This window comes from Corella eumyota, chromosome 7 (genome assembly GCF_963082875.1).
Source record: "Corella eumyota chromosome 7, kaCorEumy4.1, whole genome shotgun sequence".
Classification (NCBI taxonomy): Eukaryota; Metazoa; Chordata; class Ascidiacea; order Phlebobranchia; family Corellidae; genus Corella; species Corella eumyota.
This window is the reverse complement of record NC_137496.1, coordinates 6,638,583-6,656,897: the sequence shown is the minus strand read 5'-3', so window position 1 is coordinate 6,656,897 and position 18,315 is coordinate 6,638,583. Positions and strand designations below refer to the sequence as shown.

The following is an 18,315-nucleotide window of genomic DNA, read 5'->3' as shown; positions in this document are numbered from 1 at the left end:
GTTATATTTTTGTTATTGTTTTAAGTAACCCTCTCGCTTATATTTACAAACTGTTAAATCGACAGACTTCGGTTTGTAAATGAGATAGTTACTTTTATGAGGCAATTACGCAAAGATAATTTGTAATTAGAATTACTATAATAATTACTACATCAACAATACGCTGAAGTAAGTGACGATGGTACTTTGTCCGATTAATTGTTTTACTTCATAAATTTAAAAGGCGTAAGTTAACGTTTAAACAATTAGTTATAATCAAAAACAGAATATTAATCAAATTACTTTGTTTATTCATGTTGAATAATTCGAATTCCAATGCATAAATTAATTTGGGAATTATTCGGTTGTTATGTGTTTGGTTAGTGATTAAAAAATATTATGAGTAGCGAGTTTCAAAGGATTTTTTAAACTACCATACTTAAAAATTTTATCTAAACTTCAAATTAGTTAACATATTTGATACTTTTCAATTTAGGTAATTTTTATAATTTGATTACCCATGTATTAGTTAGTTTGTGTATTTATGTTTGTAGCGTGAACATTGGCAACTTTCACATTACAAACTAACTTGGACAAATTTTATGACAACATAGATTGATGAAAATTACTGTTAAAATTTTAAATCTTGTTTAAAAGTTTGCACTTATTTGTGTAGGAACAACAACGCTTAATAATAGATTTGAATTATTAGCTTTTAAATTAAAACTCCAACATTCTACCGACTAAGTCACCTAACAACGCTTTTTATTTTTATGTGCCAAATTTCTTGTTTAAAATTACTTTGCGAGTTTCTGGTGCAAATAAAACATAATTTTATCTTGTATTTTATTTGCATTTTAAAAAATTTAAAAAAAATAAACATAAAAGTTTGTTAAAGTTTTTTGTAGATTTTCAAGTATTTTTAAATTTTGCTAACTGAATGGGTTATTTTGATTTCCGTATAATTTTTTTAATAAAAATTGAAACAGCAAGTAACAAAGTTTATAGCTGATTAGTTTATAATAAAATTTAGTTTAAGAATTAAACGAAATAAAACATTAATATTTCGACGTAAGAAAAACTAGTTTTAGTTTTGTAAATATCCTTGATAATCGTAATGTCCATAACGTAATGTTTGCAAGGTATTGTACGGAAAACAAAATAAATAATTAGTAAAGCACATAATTATAGTTATTTTTCATAATTATAGTTATCATTAAATAGGTATAAATGAAAATATTTAATGTTTTCTGGATTCGAATTAAATATTTAGACATAATTGTATTAAATTTTTAATTTGGGTAATTTCATAGCGTTTGTAACGAGTAATGAGATGTCTCCTACATGGTCTAGGGGTTAGGATTCCTGGCTTTCACCCAGGCGGCCCGGGTTCGATTCCCGGTGTAGGAATTTTTATACAATTTTGATAACACAAATATTATTATGTTAAAATCACAGCTACTTTAAATCTGTTAGTAAGAATGAATTATAATTAATTTTTTGGCGTTTATTCTTGTCAGCCAAGTATAATTACTGGGGTCGGAACTTTAATAAACATTGGTGGTTTAGTTGTAGAATCCACGCCTGTCACGCTCGGGTTCGATTTTCAGCCAATGCAGTTTTTAATTAGTTCATGAGATCAAATTGTCAATTGATTTTATGATGCGACCGCTGAGATGTTGGCTATATTATTAATTTTCATAATACATAGTTAAGAAAATTGAAAGAAACGATTATCCATTATATAATAAAAAAAATTAAAGCTTAATTTTAAAAAAAAACAAGACTGGAGTTTTGCGATTTTAAACTTTATTCTGAATTAAACACTTTTTTATTAGGCAAAGACACAGAAAACATCTTAGTATTGATCACTTAAACAATATGTTAAATTACAATACAATTGTCTCTTTGCTGCATATTGTTTTACGATTTTCTATATATATATTTATAAAAATTTATCTGATTAATAAGAGAAAGAGTGTAAATATTAATAATTTATTCAATTTGGATAATTTAAATACTATTGTATGTGGTAAATTAATAATTTTATATGTTGTGTGTGTTTTATCCAATTAGTTAGTCTTTTATCGCTTCGAAGCGAAAAAAAGTTGGTTCCATTAACTGCATTCAAGCGGGTGGGAAAATGCGCCACTATCTGCTGGGGTATTGGATTAACGCTTAAAGCGGTTAATAGAGCAACTTAATAGTCGCTTTAGGTCTTAAAGGGGTGTTTAAGTGGTTGTTTTTAATACGGCAGCGAGGTGTAGTGGCCAAAACACTTGCTTATACTAAGGTCTCGGTTTCGAACCCTGTAACAGCACTTAATCAGCAGCTCGATCATCGGGCAATTAGAACCAATAATACTTAACCTGCAAGAAACAGTTGTTTCTATATGTTTAGCTCGTGCAGTTGACCTTTCCAGATCCAACATAAACTTATCGAAGAAAAACTTATATACAAAAAAAATGTATCAAATTTAAAAAAAAGTATAATTGACTAAATAAAGATTTGGTTTGGAATATTTAAAATTTAAATATTTTACATTTTATTTTTTAAAGCTTTAAGCGTTAATGCAATACCCCAGCAGACAGAGCCAATTTTCCACCCGCTTCAAAGCAGTTATTGGTGCCCCTTTTTTTCGCTTCGACGCGATTAACGGCCAACTAATAGCCTGTGTGATTGGTACAGCATAATATTTACTGGGATGACAAATTTGCATTGAAATTAAAAATAATTTTACCTAAAATTTCTTTTAAATTACGTAATACAAAAAATGTTACACAATTTATCTAATTTTGGTAATTTAAATAATCATATGTAAAAAAATTTGCATAATTAAGTCTGTGTGGTGTATATTGGTAATTTCTTCTAATAAAACAAGAGCAAATTGTTTTTATGGCAATATAAGTAAATTTACACACAACATCGTCTAACATTTTTAAACTTAATCAAGAATTAACACATATTTTAAAAACAACAACGCCCGATAAGGGATTTGAACCCTTGACCGTTGGATTAAAAGTCCAACGCTCTACCGACTGAGCTAACCGGGCACGTTTTCTATTACTGTGTGTTTTGCAACTTGAATTATAGTTACTGATTGTAAACGTTTTTTTGGCAACAATTAAATATAAATGCACTTCATATTTTATTTCTATTTTAATTATTTAAAAATAATTAAACACAAACATTTGTTATATTTTTGTTATTGTTTTAAGTAACCCTCTCGCTTATATTTACAAACTGTTAAATCGACAGACTTCGGTTTGTAAATGAGATAGTTACTTTTATGAGGCAATTACGCAAAGATAATTTGTAATTAGAATTACTATAATAATTACTACATCAACAATACGCTGAAGTAAGTGACGATGGTACTTTGTCCGATTAATTGTTTTACTTCATAAATTTAAAAGGCGTAAGTTAACGTTTAAACAATTAGTTATAATAAAAAACAGAATATTAATCAAATTACTTTGTTTATTCATGTTGAATAATTGGAATTCCAATGCATAAATTAATTTGGGAATTATTCGGTTGTTATGTGTTTGGTTAGTGATTAAAAAATATTATGAGTAGCGAGTTTCAAAGGATTTTTTAAACTACCATACTTAAAAATTTTATCTAAACTTCAAATTAGTTAACATATTTGATACTTTTCAATTTAGGTAATTTTTATAATTTGATTACCCATGTATTAGTTAGTTTGTGTATTTATGTTTGTAGCGTGAACATTGGCAACTTTCACATTACAAACTAACTTGGACAAATTTTATGACAACATAGATTGATGAAAATTACTGTTAAAATTTTAAATCTTGTTTAAAAGTTTGCACTTATTTGTGTAGGAACAACAACGCTTAATAATAGATTTGAATTATTAGCTTTTAAATTAAAACTCCAACATTCTACCGACTAAGTCACCTAACAACGCTTTTTATTTTTATGTGCCAAATTTCTTGTTTAAAATTACTTTGCGAGTTTCTGGTGCAAATAAAACATAATTTTATCTTGTATTTTATTTGCATTTTAAAAAATTTAAAAAAAATAAACATAAAAGTTTGTTAAAGTTTTTTGTAGATTTTCAAGTATTTTTAAATTTTGCTAACTGAATGGGTTATTTTGATTTCCGTATAATTTTTTTAATAAAAATTGAAACAGCAAGTAACAAAGTTTATAGCTGATTAGTTTATAATAAAATTTAGTTTAAGAATTAAACGAAATAAAACATTAATATTTCGACGTAAGAAAAACTAGTTTTAGTTTTGTAAATATCCTTGATAATCGTAATGTCCATAACGTAATGTTTGCAAGGTATTGTACGGAAAACAAAATAAATAATTAGTAAAGCACATAATTATAGTTATTTTTCATAATTATAGTTATCATTAAATAGGTATAAATGAAAATATTTAATGTTTTCTGGATTCGAATTAAATATTTAGACATAATTGTATTAAATTTTTAATTTGGGTAATTTCATAGCGTTTGTAACGAGTAATGAGATGTCTCCTACATGGTCTAGGGGTTAGGATTCCTGGCTTTCACCCAGGCGGCCCGGGTTCGATTCCCGGTGTAGGAATTTTTATACAATTTTGATAACACAAATATTATTATGTTAAAATCACAGCTACTTTAAATCTGTTAGTAAGAATGAATTATAATTAATTTTTTGGCGTTTATTCTTGTCAGCCAAGTATAATTACTGGGGTCGGAACTTTAATAAACATTGGTGGTTTAGTTGTAGAATCCACGCCTGTCACGCTCGGGTTCGATTTTCAGCCAATGCAGTTTTTAATTAGTTCATGAGATCAAATTGTCAATTGATTTTATGATGCGACCGCTGAGATGTTGGCTATATTATTAATTTTCATAATACATAGTTAAGAAAATTGAAAGAAACGATTATCCATTATATAATAAAAAAAATTAAAGCTTAATTTTAAAAAAAAACAAGACTGGAGTTTTGCGATTTTAAACTTTATTCTGAATTAAACACTTTTTTATTAGGCAAAGACACAGAAAACATCTTAGTATTGATCACTTAAACAATATGTTAAATTACAATACAATTGTCTCTTTGCTGCATATTGTTTTACGATTTTCTATATATATATTTATAAAAATTTATCTGATTAATAAGAGAAAGAGTGTAAATATTAATAATTTATTCAATTTGGATAATTTAAATACTATTGTATGTGGTAAATTAATAATTTTATATGTTGTGTGTGTTTTATCCAATTAGTTAGTCTTTTATCGCTTCGAAGCGAAAAAAAGTTGGTTCCATTAACTGCATTCAAGCGGGTGGGAAAATGCGCCACTATCTGCTGGGGTATTGGATTAACGCTTAAAGCGGTTAATAGAGCAACTTAATAGTCGCTTTAGGTCTTAAAGGGGTGTTTAAGTGGTTGTTTTTAATACGGCAGCGAGGTGTAGTGGCCAAAACACTTGCTTATACTAAGGTCTCGGTTTCGAACCCTGTAACAGCACTTAATCAGCAGCTCGATCATCGGGCAATTAGAACCAATAATACTTAACCTGCAAGAAACAGTTGTTTCTATATGTTTAGCTCGTGCAGTTGACCTTTCCAGATCCAACATAAACTTATCGAAGAAAAACTTATATACAAAAAAAATGTATCAAATTTAAAAAAAAGTATAATTGACTAAATAAAGATTTGGTTTGGAATATTTAAAATTTAAATATTTTACATTTTATTTTTTAAAGCTTTAAGCGTTAATGCAATACCCCAGCAGACAGAGCCAATTTTCCACCCGCTTCAAAGCAGTTATTGGTGCCCCTTTTTTTCGCTTCGACGCGATTAACGGCCAACTAATAGCCTGTGTGATTGGTACAGCATAATATTTACTGGGATGACAAATTTGCATTGAAATTAAAAATAATTTTACCTAAAATTTCTTTTAAATTACGTAATACAAAAAATGTTACACAATTTATCTAATTTTGGTAATTTAAATAATCATATGTAAAAAAATTTGCATAATTAAGTCTGTGTGGTGTATATTGGTAATTTCTTCTAATAAAACAAGAGCAAATTGTTTTTATGGCAATATAAGTAAATTTACACACAACATCGTCTAACATTTTTAAACTTAATCAAGAATTAACACATATTTTAAAAACAACAACGCCCGATAAGGGATTTGAACCCTTGACCGTTGGATTAAAAGTCCAACGCTCTACCGACTGAGCTAACCGGGCACGTTTTCTATTACTGTGTGTTTTGCAACTTGAATTATAGTTACTGATTGTAAACGTTTTTTTGGCAACAATTAAATATAAATGCACTTCATATTTTATTTCTATTTTAATTATTTAAAAATAATTAAACACAAACATTTGTTATATTTTTGTTATTGTTTTAAGTAACCCTCTCGCTTATATTTACAAACTGTTAAATCGACAGACTTCGGTTTGTAAATGAGATAGTTACTTTTATGAGGCAATTACGCAAAGATAATTTGTAATTAGAATTACTATAATAATTACTACATCAACAATACGCTGAAGTAAGTGACGATGGTACTTTGTCCGATTAATTGTTTTACTTCATAAATTTAAAAGGCGTAAGTTAACGTTTAAACAATTAGTTATAATCAAAAACAGAATATTAATCAAATTACTTTGTTTATTCATGTTGAATAATTGGAATTCCAATGCATAAATTAATTTGGGAATTATTCGGTTGTTATGTGTTTGGTTAGTGATTAAAAAATATTATGAGTAGCGAGTTTCAAAGGATTTTTTAAACTACCATACTTAAAAATTTTATCTAAACTTTAAATTAGTTAACATATTTGATACTTTTCAATTTAGTTAATTTTTATAATTTGATTACCCACGTATCAGTTAGTTTGTGTATTTATGTTTGTAGCGTGAACATTGGCAACTTTCACATTACAAACTAACTTGGACAAATTTTATGACAACATAGATTGATGAAAATTACTGTTAAAATTTTAAATCTTGTTTAAAAGTTTGCACTTATTTGTGTAGGAACAACAACGCTTAATAATAGATTTTAATTATTAGCTTTTAAATTAAAACTCCAACATTCTACCGACTAAGTCACCTAACAACGCTTTTTATTTTGATGTGCCAAGTTTCTTGTTTAAAATTACTTTGCGAGTTTCTGGTGCAAATAAAACATAATTTTATCTTGTATTTTATTTGCATTTTAAAAAATTTAAAAAAAATAAACATAAAAGTTTGTTAAAGTTTTTTGTAGATTTTCAAGTATTTTTAAATTTTGCTAACTGAATGGGTTATTTTGATTTCCGTATAATTTTTTTAATAAAAATTGAAACAGCAAGTAACAAAGTTTATAGCTGATTAGATTATAATAAAATTTAGTTTAAGAATTAAACGAAATAAAACATTAATATTTCGACGTAAGAAAAACTAGTTTTAGTTTTGTAAATATCCTTGATAATCGTAATGTCCATAACGTAATGTTTGCAAGGTATTGTACGGAAAACAAAATAAATAATTAGTAAAGCACATAATTATAGTTATTTTTCATAATTATAGTTATCATTAAATAGGTATAAATGAAAATATTTAATGTTTTCTGGATTCGAATTAAATATTTAGACATAATTGTATTAAATTTTTAATTTGGGTAATTTCATAGCGTTTGTAACAAGTAACGAGATGTCTCCTACATGGTCTAGGGGTTAGGATTCCGGGCTTTCACCCAGGCGGCCCGGGTTCGATTCCCGGTGTAGGAATTTTTATTCAATTTTGATAACACAAATATTATTATGTTAAAATCACAGCTACTTTAAATCTGTTAGTAAGAATGAATTATAATTAATTTTTTGGCGTTTATTCTTGTCAGCCAAGTATAATTACTGGGGTCGGAACTTTAATAAACATTGGTGGTTTAGTTGTAGAATCCACGCCTGTCACGCTCATGTTCGATTTTCAGCCAATGCAGTTTTTAATTAGTTCACGAGATCAAATTGTCAATTGATTTTATGATGCGACCGCTGAGATGTTGGCTATATTATTAATTTTCATAATACATAGTTAAGAAAATTGAAAGAAACGATTATCCATTATATAATAAAAAAAATTAAAGCTTAATTTTAAAAAAAAACAAGACTGGAGTTTTGCGATTTTAAACTGTATTCTGAATTAAACACTTTTTTATTAGGCAAAGACACAGAAAACATCTTAGTATTGATCACTTAAACAATATGTTAAATTACAATACAATTGTCCCTTTGCTGCATATTGTTTTACGATTTTCTATATATATATTTATAAAAATTTATCTGATTAATAAGAGAAAGAGTGTAAATATTAATAATTTATTCAATTTGGATAATTTAAATACTATTGTATGTGGTAAATTAATAATTTTATATGTTGTGTGTGTTTTATCCAATTAGTTAGTCTTTTATCGCTTCGAAGCGAAAAAAAGTTGGATCCATTAACTGCATTCAAGCGGGTGGGAAAATGCGCCACTATCTGCTGGGGTATTGGATTAACGCTTAAAGCGGTTAATAGAGCAACTTAATAGTCGCTTTAGGTCTTAAAGGGGTGTTTAAGTGGTTGTTTTTAATACGGCAGCGAGGTGTAGTGGCCAAAACACTTGCTTATACTAAGGTCTCGGTTTCGAACCCTGTAACAGCACTTAATCAGCAGCTCGATCATCGGGCAATTAGAACCAATAATACTTAACCTGCAAGAAACAGTTGTTTCTATATGTTTAGCTCGTGCAGTTGACCTTTCCAGATCCAACATAAACTTATCGAAGAAAAACTTATATACAAAAAAAATGTATCAAATTTAAAAAAAAGTATAATTGACTAAATAAAGATTTGGTTTGGAATATTTAAAATTTAAATATTTTACATTTTATTTTTTAAAGCTTTAAGCGTTAATGCAATACCCCAGCAGACAGAGCCAATTTTCCACCCGCTTTAAAGCAGTTATTGGTGCCCCTTTTTTTCGCTTCGACGCGATTAACGGCCAACTAATAGCCTGTGTGATTGGTACAGCATAATATTTACTGGGATGACAAATTTGCATTGAAATTAAAAATAATTTTACCTAAAATTTTTTTTAAATTACGTAATACAAAAAATGTTACACAATTTATCTAATTTTGGTAATTTAAATAATCATATGTAAAAAAATTTGCATAATTAAGTCTGTGTGGTGTATATTGGTAATTTCTTCTAATAAAACAAAAGCAAATTGTTTTTATGGCAATATAAGTAAATTTACACACAACATCGTCTAACATTTTTAAACTTAATCAAGAATTAACACATATTTTAAAAACAACAACGCCCGATAAGGGATTTGAACCCTTGACCGTTGGATTAAAAGTCCAACGCTCTACCGACTGAGCTAACCGGGCACGTTTTCTATTACTGTGTGTTTTGCAACTTGGATTATAGTTACTGATTGTAAACGTTTTTTTGGCAACAATTAAATATAAATGCACTTCATATTTTATTTCTATTTTAATTATTTAAAAATAATTAAACACAAACATTTGTTATATTTTTGTTATTGTTTTAAGTAACCCTCTCGCTTATATTTACAAACTGTTAAATCGACAGACTTCGGTTTGTAAATGAGATAGTTACTTTTATGAGGCAATTACGCAAAGATAATTTGTAATTAGAATTACTATAATAATTACTACATCAACAATACGCTGAAGTAAGTGACGATGGTACTTTGTCCGATTAATTGTTTTACTTCATAAATTTAAAAGGCGTAAGTTAACGTTTAAACAATTAATTATAATCAAAAACAGAATATTAATCAAATTACTTTGTTTATTCATGTTGAATAATTCGAATTCCAATGCATAAATTAATTTGGGAATTATTCGGTTGTTATGTGTTTGGTTAGTGATTAAAAAATATTATGAGTAGCGAGTTTCAAAGGATTTTTTAAACTACCATACTTAAAAATTTTATCTAAACTTTAAATTAGTTAACATATTTGATACTTTTCAATTTAGTTAATTTTTATAATTTGATTACCCACGTATCAGTTAGTTTGTGTATTTATGTTTGTAGCGTGAACATTGGCAACTTTCACATTACAAACTAACTTGGACAAATTTTATGACAACATAGATTGATGAAAATTACTGTTAAAATTTTAAATCTTGTTTAAAAGTTTGCACTTATTTGTGTAGGAACAACAACGCTTAATAATAGATTTGAATTATTAGCTTTTAAATTAAAACTCCAACATTCTACCGACTAAGTCACCTAACAACGCTTTTTATTTTGATGTGCCAAGTTTCTTGTTTAAAATTACTTTGCGAGTTTCTGGTGCAAATAAAACATAATTTTATCTTGTATTTTATTTGCATTTTAAAAAATTAAAAAAAAATAAACATAAAAGTTTGTTAAAGTTTTTTGTAGATTTTCAAGTATTTTTAAATTTTGCTAACTGAATGGGTTATTTTGATTTCCGTATAATTTTTTTAATAAAAATTGAAACAGCAAGTAACAAAGTTTATAGCTGATTAGATTATAATAAAATTTAGTTTAAGAATTAAACGAAATAAAACATTAATATTTCGACGTAAGAAAAACTAGTTTTAGTTTTGTAAGTATCCTTGATAATCGTAATGTCCATAACGTAATGTTTGCAAGGTATTGTACGGAAAACAAAATAAATAATTAGTAAAGCACATAATTATAGTTATTTTTCATAATTATAGTTATCATTAAATAGGTATAAATGAAAATATTTAATGTTTTCTGGATTCGAATTAAATATTTAGACATAATTGTATTAAATTTTTAATTTGGGTAATTTCATAGCGTTTGTAACGAGTAATGAGATGTCTCCTACATGGTCTAGGGGTTAGGATTCCTGGCTTTCACCCAGGCGGCCCAGGTTCGATTCCCGGTGTAGGAATTTTTATACAATTTTGATAACACAAATATTATTATGTTAAAATCACAGCTACTTTAAATCTGTTAGTAAGAATGAATTATAATTAATTTTTTGGCGTTTATTCTTGTCAGCCAAGTATAATTACTGGGGTCGGAACTTTAATAAACATTGGTGGTTTAGTTGTAGAATCCACGCCTGTCACGCTCGGGTTCGATTTTCAGCCAATGCAGTTTTTAATTAGTTCATGAGATCAAATTGTCAATTGATTTTATGATGCGACCGCTGAGATGTTGGCTATATTATTAATTTTCATAATACATAGTTAAGAAAATTGAAAGAAACGATTATCCATTATATAATAAAAAAAATTAAAGCTTAATTTTAAAAAAAAACAAGACTGGAGTTTTGCGATTTTAAACTTTATTCTGAATTAAACACTTTTTTATTAGGCAAAGACACAGAAAACATCTTAGTATTGATCACTTAAACAATATGTTAAATTACAATACAATTGTCTCTTTGCTGCATATTGTTTTACGATTTTCTATATATATATTTATAAAAATTTATCTGATTAATAAGAGAAAGAGTGTAAATATTAATAATTTATTCAATTTGGATAATTTAAATACTATTGTATGTGGTAAATTAATAATTTTATATGTTGTGTGTGTTTTATCCAATTAGTTAGTCTTTTATCGCTTCGAAGCGAAAAAAAGTTGGTTCCATTAACTGCATTCAAGCGGGTGGGAAAATGCGCCACTATCTGCTGGGGTATTGGATTAACGCTTAAAGCGGTTAATAGAGCAACTTAATAGTCGCTTTAGGTCTTAAAGGGGTGTTTAAGTGGTTGTTTTTAATACGGCAGCGAGGTGTAGTGGCCAAAACACTTGCTTATACTAAGGTCTCGGTTTCGAACCCTGTAACAGCACTTAATCAGCAGCTCGATCATCGGGCAATTAGAACCAATAATACTTAACCTGCAAGAAACAGTTGTTTCTATATGTTTAGCTCGTGCAGTTGACCTTTCCAGATCCAACATAAACTTATCGAAGAAAAACTTATATACAAAAAAAATGTATCAAATTTAAAAAAAAGTATAATTGACTAAATAAAGATTTGGTTTGGAATATTTAAAATTTAAATATTTTACATTTTATTTTTTAAAGCTTTAAGCGTTAATGCAATACCCCAGCAGACAGAGCCAATTTTCCACCCGCTTCAAAGCAGTTATTGGTGCCCCTTTTTTTCGCTTCGACGCGATTAACGGCCAACTAATAGCCTGTGTGATTGGTACAGCATAATATTTACTGGGATGACAAATTTGCATTGAAATTAAAAATAATTTTACCTAAAATTTCTTTTAAATTACGTAATACAAAAAATGTTACACAATTTATCTAATTTTGGTAATTTAAATAATCATATGTAAAAAAATTTGCATAATTAAGTCTGTGTGGTGTATATTGGTAATTTCTTCTAATAAAACAAGAGCAAATTGTTTTTATGGCAATATAAGTAAATTTACACACAACATCGTCTAACATTTTTAAACTTAATCAAGAATTAACACATATTTTAAAAACAACAACGCCCGATAAGGGATTTGAACCCTTGACCGTTGGATTAAAAGTCCAACGCTCTACCGACTGAGCTAACCGGGCACGTTTTCTATTACTGTGTGTTTTGCAACTTGAATTATAGTTACTGATTGTAAACGTTTTTTTGGCAACAATTAAATATAAATGCACTTCATATTTTATTTCTATTTTAATTATTTAAAAATAATTAAACACAAACATTTGTTATATTTTTGTTATTGTTTTAAGTAACCCTCTCGCTTATATTTACAAACTGTTAAATCGACAGACTTCGGTTTGTAAATGAGATAGTTACTTTTATGAGGCAATTACGCAAAGATAATTTGTAATTAGAATTACTATAATAATTACTACATCAACAATACGCTGAAGTAAGTGACGATGGTACTTTGTCCGATTAATTGTTTTACTTCATAAATTTAAAAGGCGTAAGTTAACGTTTAAACAATTAGTTATAATCAAAAACAGAATATTAATCAAATTACTTTGTTTATTCATGTTGAATAATTGGAATTCCAATGCATAAATTAATTTGGGAATTATTCGGTTGTTATGTGTTTGGTTAGTGATTAAAAAATATTATGAGTAGCGAGTTTCAAAGGATTTTTTAAACTACCATACTTAAAAATTTTATCTAAACTTTAAATTAGTTAACATATTTGATACTTTTCAATTTAGTTAATTTTTATAATTTGATTACCCACGTATCAGTTAGTTTGTGTATTTATGTTTGTAGCGTGAACATTGGCAACTTTCACATTACAAACTAACTTGGACAAATTTTATGACAACATAGATTGATGAAAATTACTGTTAAAATTTTAAATCTTGTTTAAAAGTTTGCACTTATTTGTGTAGGAACAACAACGCTTAATAATAGATTTTAATTATTAGCTTTTAAATTAAAACTCCAACATTCTACCGACTAAGTCACCTAACAACGCTTTTTATTTTGATGTGCCAAGTTTCTTGTTTAAAATTACTTTGCGAGTTTCTGGTGCAAATAAAACATAATTTTATCTTGTATTTTATTTGCATTTTAAAAAATTTAAAAAAAATAAACATAAAAGTTTGTTAAAGTTTTTTGTAGATTTTCAAGTATTTTTAAATTTTGCTAACTGAATGGGTTATTTTGATTTCCGTATAATTTTTTTAATAAAAATTGAAACAGCAAGTAACAAAGTTTATAGCTGATTAGATTATAATAAAATTTAGTTTAAGAATTAAACGAAATAAAACATTAATATTTCGACGTAAGAAAAACTAGTTTTAGTTTTGTAAATATCCTTGATAATCGTAATGTCCATAACGTAATGTTTGCAAGGTATTGTACGGAAAACAAAATAAATAATTAGTAAAGCACATAAGTATAGTTATTTTTCATAATTATAGTTATCATTAAATAGGTATAAATGAAAATATTTAATGTTTTCTGGATTCGAATTAAATATTTAGACATAATTGTATTAAATTTTTAATTTGGGTAATTTCATAGCGTTTGTAACGAGTAATGAGATGTCTCCTACATGGTCTAGGGGTTAGGATTCCTGGCTTTCACCCAGGCGGCCCGGGTTCGATTCCCGGTGTAGGAATTTTTATTCAATTTTGATAACACAAATATTATTATGTTAAAATCACAGCTACTTTAAATCTGTTAGTAAGAATGAATTATAATTAATTTTTTGGCGTTTATTCTTGTCAGCCAAGTATAATTACTGGGGTCGGAACTTTAATAAACATTGGTGGTTTAGTTGTAGAATCCACGCCTGTCACGCTCATGTTCGATTTTCAGCCAATGCAGTTTTTAATTAGTTCACGAGATCAAATTGTCAATTGATTTTATGATGCGACCGCTGAGATGTTGGCTATATTATTAATTTTCATAATACATAGTTAAGAAAATTGAAAGAAACGATTATCCATTATATAATAAAAAAAATTAAAGCTTAATTTTAAAAAAAAACAAGACTGGAGTTTTGCGATTTTAAACTGTATTCTGAATTAAACACTTTTTTATTAGGCAAAGACACAGAAAACATCTTAGTATTGATCACTTAAACAATATGTTAAATTACAATACAATTGTCCCTTTGCTGCATATTGTTTTACGATTTTCTATATATATATTTATAAAAATTTATCTGATTAATAAGAGAAAGAGTGTAAATATTAATAATTTATTCAATTTGGATAATTTAAATACTATTGTATGTGGTAAATTAATAATTTTATATGTTGTGTGTGTTTTATCCAATTAGTTAGTCTTTTATCGCTTCGAAGCGAAAAAAAGTTGGATCCATTAACTGCATTCAAGCGGGTGGGAAAATGCGCCACTATCTGCTGGGGTATTGGATTAACGCTTAAAGCGGTTAATAGAGCAACTTAATAGTCGCTTTAGGTCTTAAAGGGGTGTTTAAGTGGTTGTTTTTAATACGGCAGCGAGGTGTAGTGGCCAAAACACTTGCTTATACTAAGGTCTCGGTTTCGAACCCTGTAACAGCACTTAATCAGCAGCTCGATCATCGGGCAATTAGAACCAATAATACTTAACCTGCAAGAAACAGTTGTTTCTATATGTTTAGCTCGTGCAGTTGACCTTTCCAGATCCAACATAAACTTATCGAAGAAAAACTTATATACAAAAAAAATGTATCAAATTTAAAAAAAAGTATAATTGACTAAATAAAGATTTGGTTTGGAATATTTAAAATTTAAATATTTTACATTTTATTTTTTAAAGCTTTAAGCGTTAATGCAATACCCCAGCAGACAGAGCCAATTTTCCACCCGCTTTAAAGCAGTTATTGGTGCCCCTTTTTTTCGCTTCGACGCGATTAACGGCCAACTAATAGCCTGTGTGATTGGTACAGCATAATATTTACTGGGATGACAAATTTGCATTGAAATTAAAAATAATTTTACCTAAAATTTTTTTTAAATTACGTAATACAAAAAATGTTACACAATTTATCTAATTTTGGTAATTTAAATAATCATATGTAAAAAAATTTGCATAATTAAGTCTGTGTGGTGTATATTGGTAATTTCTTCTAATAAAACAAAAGCAAATTGTTTTTATGGCAATATAAGTAAATTTACACACAACATCGTCTAACATTTTTAAACTTAATCAAGAATTAACACATATTTTAAAAACAACAACGCCCGATAAGGGATTTGAACCCTTGACCGTTGGATTAAAAGTCCAACGCTCTACCGACTGAGCTAACCGGGCACGTTTTCTATTACTGTGTGTTTTGCAACTTGGATTATAGTTACTGATTGTAAACGTTTTTTTGGCAACAATTAAATATAAATGCACTTCATATTTTATTTCTATTTTAATTATTTAAAAATAATTAAACACAAACATTTGTTATATTTTTGTTATTGTTTTAAGTAACCCTCTCGCTTATATTTACAAACTGTTAAATCGACAGACTTCGGTTTGTAAATGAGATAGTTACTTTTATGAGGCAATTACGCAAAGATAATTTGTAATTAGAATTACTATAATAATTACTACATCAACAATACGCTGAAGTAAGTGACGATGGTACTTTGTCCGATTAATTGTTTTACTTCATAAATTTAAAAGGCGTAAGTTAACGTTTAAACAATTAATTATAATCAAAAACAGAATATTAATCAAATTACTTTGTTTATTCATGTTGAATAATTCGAATTCCAATGCATAAATTAATTTGGGAATTATTCGGTTGTTATGTGTTTGGTTAGTGATTAAAAAATATTATGAGTAGCGAGTTTCAAAGGATTTTTTAAACTACCATACTTAAAAATTTTATCTAAACTTTAAATTAGTTAACATATTTGATACTTTTCAATTTAGTTAATTTTTATAATTTGATTACCCACGTATCAGTTAGTTTGTGTATTTATGTTTGTAGCGTGAACATTGGCAACTTTCACATTACAAACTAACTTGGACAAATTTTATGACAACATAGATTGATGAAAATTACTGTTAAAATTTTAAATCTTGTTTAAAAGTTTGCACTTATTTGTGTAGGAACAACAACGCTTAATAATAGATTTGAATTATTAGCTTTTAAATTAAAACTCCAACATTCTACCGACTAAGTCACCTAACAACGCTTTTTATTTTTATGTGCCAAATTTCTTGTTTAAAATTACTTTGCGATTTTCTGGTGCAAATAAAACATAATTTTATCTTGTATTTTATTTGCATTTTAAAAAATTTAAAAAAAATAAACATAAAAGTTTGTTAAAGTTTTTGTGGATTTTCAAGTATTTTTAAATTTTGCTAACTGAATGGGTTATTTTGATTTCCGTATAATTTTTTTAATAAAAATTGAAACAGCAAGTAACAAAGTTTATAGCTGATTAGTTTATAATAAAATTTAGTTTAAGAATTAAACGAAATAAAACATTAATATTTCGACGTAAGAAAAACTAGTTTTAGTTTTGTAAATATCCTTGATAATCGTAATGTCCATAACGTAATGTTTGCAAGGTATTGTACGGAAAACAAAATAAATAATTAGTAAAGCACATAATTATAGTTATTTTTCATAATTATAGTTATCATTAAATAGGTATAAATGAAAATATTTAATGTTTTCTGGATTCGAATTAAATATTTAGACATAATTGTATTCAATTTTTAATTTGGGTAATTTCATAGCGTTTGTAACGAGTAATGAGATGTCTCCTACATGGTCTAGGGGTTAGGATTCCTGGCTTTCACCCAGGCGGCCCGGGTTCGATTCCCGGTGTAGGAATTTTTATACAATTTTGATAACACAAATATTATTATGTTAAAATCACAGCTACTTTAAATCTGTTAGTAAGAATGAATTATAATTAATTTTTTGGCGTTTATTCTTGTCAGCCAAGTATAATTACTGGGGTCGGAACTTTAATAAACATTGGTGGTTTAGTTGTAGAATCCACGCCTGTCACGCTCGGGTTCGATTTTCAGCCAATGCAGTTTTTAATTAGTTCATGAGATCAAATTGTCAATTGATTTTATGATGCGACCGCTGAGATGTTGGCTATATTATTAATTTTCATAATACATAGTTAAGAAAATTGAAAGAAACGATTATCCATTATATAATAAAAAAAATTAAAGCTTAATTTTAAAAAAAAACAAGACTGGAGTTTTGCGATTTTAAACTTTATTCTGAATTAAACACTTTTTTATTAGGCAAAGACACAGAAAACATCTTAGTATTGATCACTTAAACAATATGTTAAATTACAATACAATTGTCTCTTTGCTGCATATTGTTTTACGATTTTCTATATATATATTTATAAAAATTTATCTGATTAATAAGAGAAAGAGTGTAAATATTAATAATTTATTCAATTTGGATAATTTAAATACTATTGTATGTGGTAAATTAATAATTTTATATGTTGTGTGTGTTTTATCCAATTAGTTAGTCTTTTATCGCTTCGAAGCGAAAAAAAGTTGGTTCCATTAACTGCATTCAAGCGGGTGGGAAAATGCGCCACTATCTGCTGGGGTATTGGATTAACGCTTAAAGCGGTTAATAGAGCAACTTAATAGTCGCTTTAGGTCTTAAAGGGGTGTTTAAGTGGTTGTTTTTAATACGGCAGCGAGGTGTAGTGGCCAAAACACTTGCTTATACTAAGGTCTCGGTTTCGAACCCTGTAACAGCACTTAATCAGCAGCTCGATCATCGGGCAATTAGAACCAATAATACTTAACCTGCAAGAAACAGTTGTTTCTATATGTTTAGCTCGTGCAGTTGACCTTTCCAGATCCAACATAAACTTATCGAAGAAAAACTTATATACAAAAAAAATGTATCAAATT

The 18,315-nt window shown here is 27.6% G+C and overlaps 5 non-coding genes across 5 annotated transcripts; 4 read left to right on the top strand and 1 right to left on the bottom strand.

Moving 5' to 3' along the window:
- The first annotated feature begins 1,317 nt into the window (after positions 1–1,317).
- Positions 1,318–1,389, top strand: Trnae-uuc (transfer RNA glutamic acid (anticodon UUC)). The gene has a single exon. It is a non-coding gene; the product is annotated as a tRNA-Glu (tRNA).
- A 1,570-nt stretch (positions 1,390–2,959) lies between these two features.
- Trnak-uuu (transfer RNA lysine (anticodon UUU)) lies at positions 2,960–3,032 on the bottom strand. Its single transcript has one exon. It is a non-coding gene; the product is annotated as a tRNA-Lys (tRNA).
- A 1,457-nt stretch (positions 3,033–4,489) lies between these two features.
- Positions 4,490–4,561, top strand: Trnae-uuc (transfer RNA glutamic acid (anticodon UUC)). Its single transcript has one exon. It is a non-coding gene; the product is annotated as a tRNA-Glu (tRNA).
- Positions 4,562–14,005: 9,444 nt separating this feature from the next.
- Trnae-uuc (transfer RNA glutamic acid (anticodon UUC)) lies at positions 14,006–14,077 on the top strand. The gene has a single exon. It is a non-coding gene; the product is annotated as a tRNA-Glu (tRNA).
- A 3,099-nt stretch (positions 14,078–17,176) lies between these two features.
- On the top strand, positions 17,177–17,248 carry Trnae-uuc (transfer RNA glutamic acid (anticodon UUC)). Its single transcript has one exon. It is a non-coding gene; the product is annotated as a tRNA-Glu (tRNA).
- Positions 17,249–18,315: the final 1,067 nt, after the last annotated feature.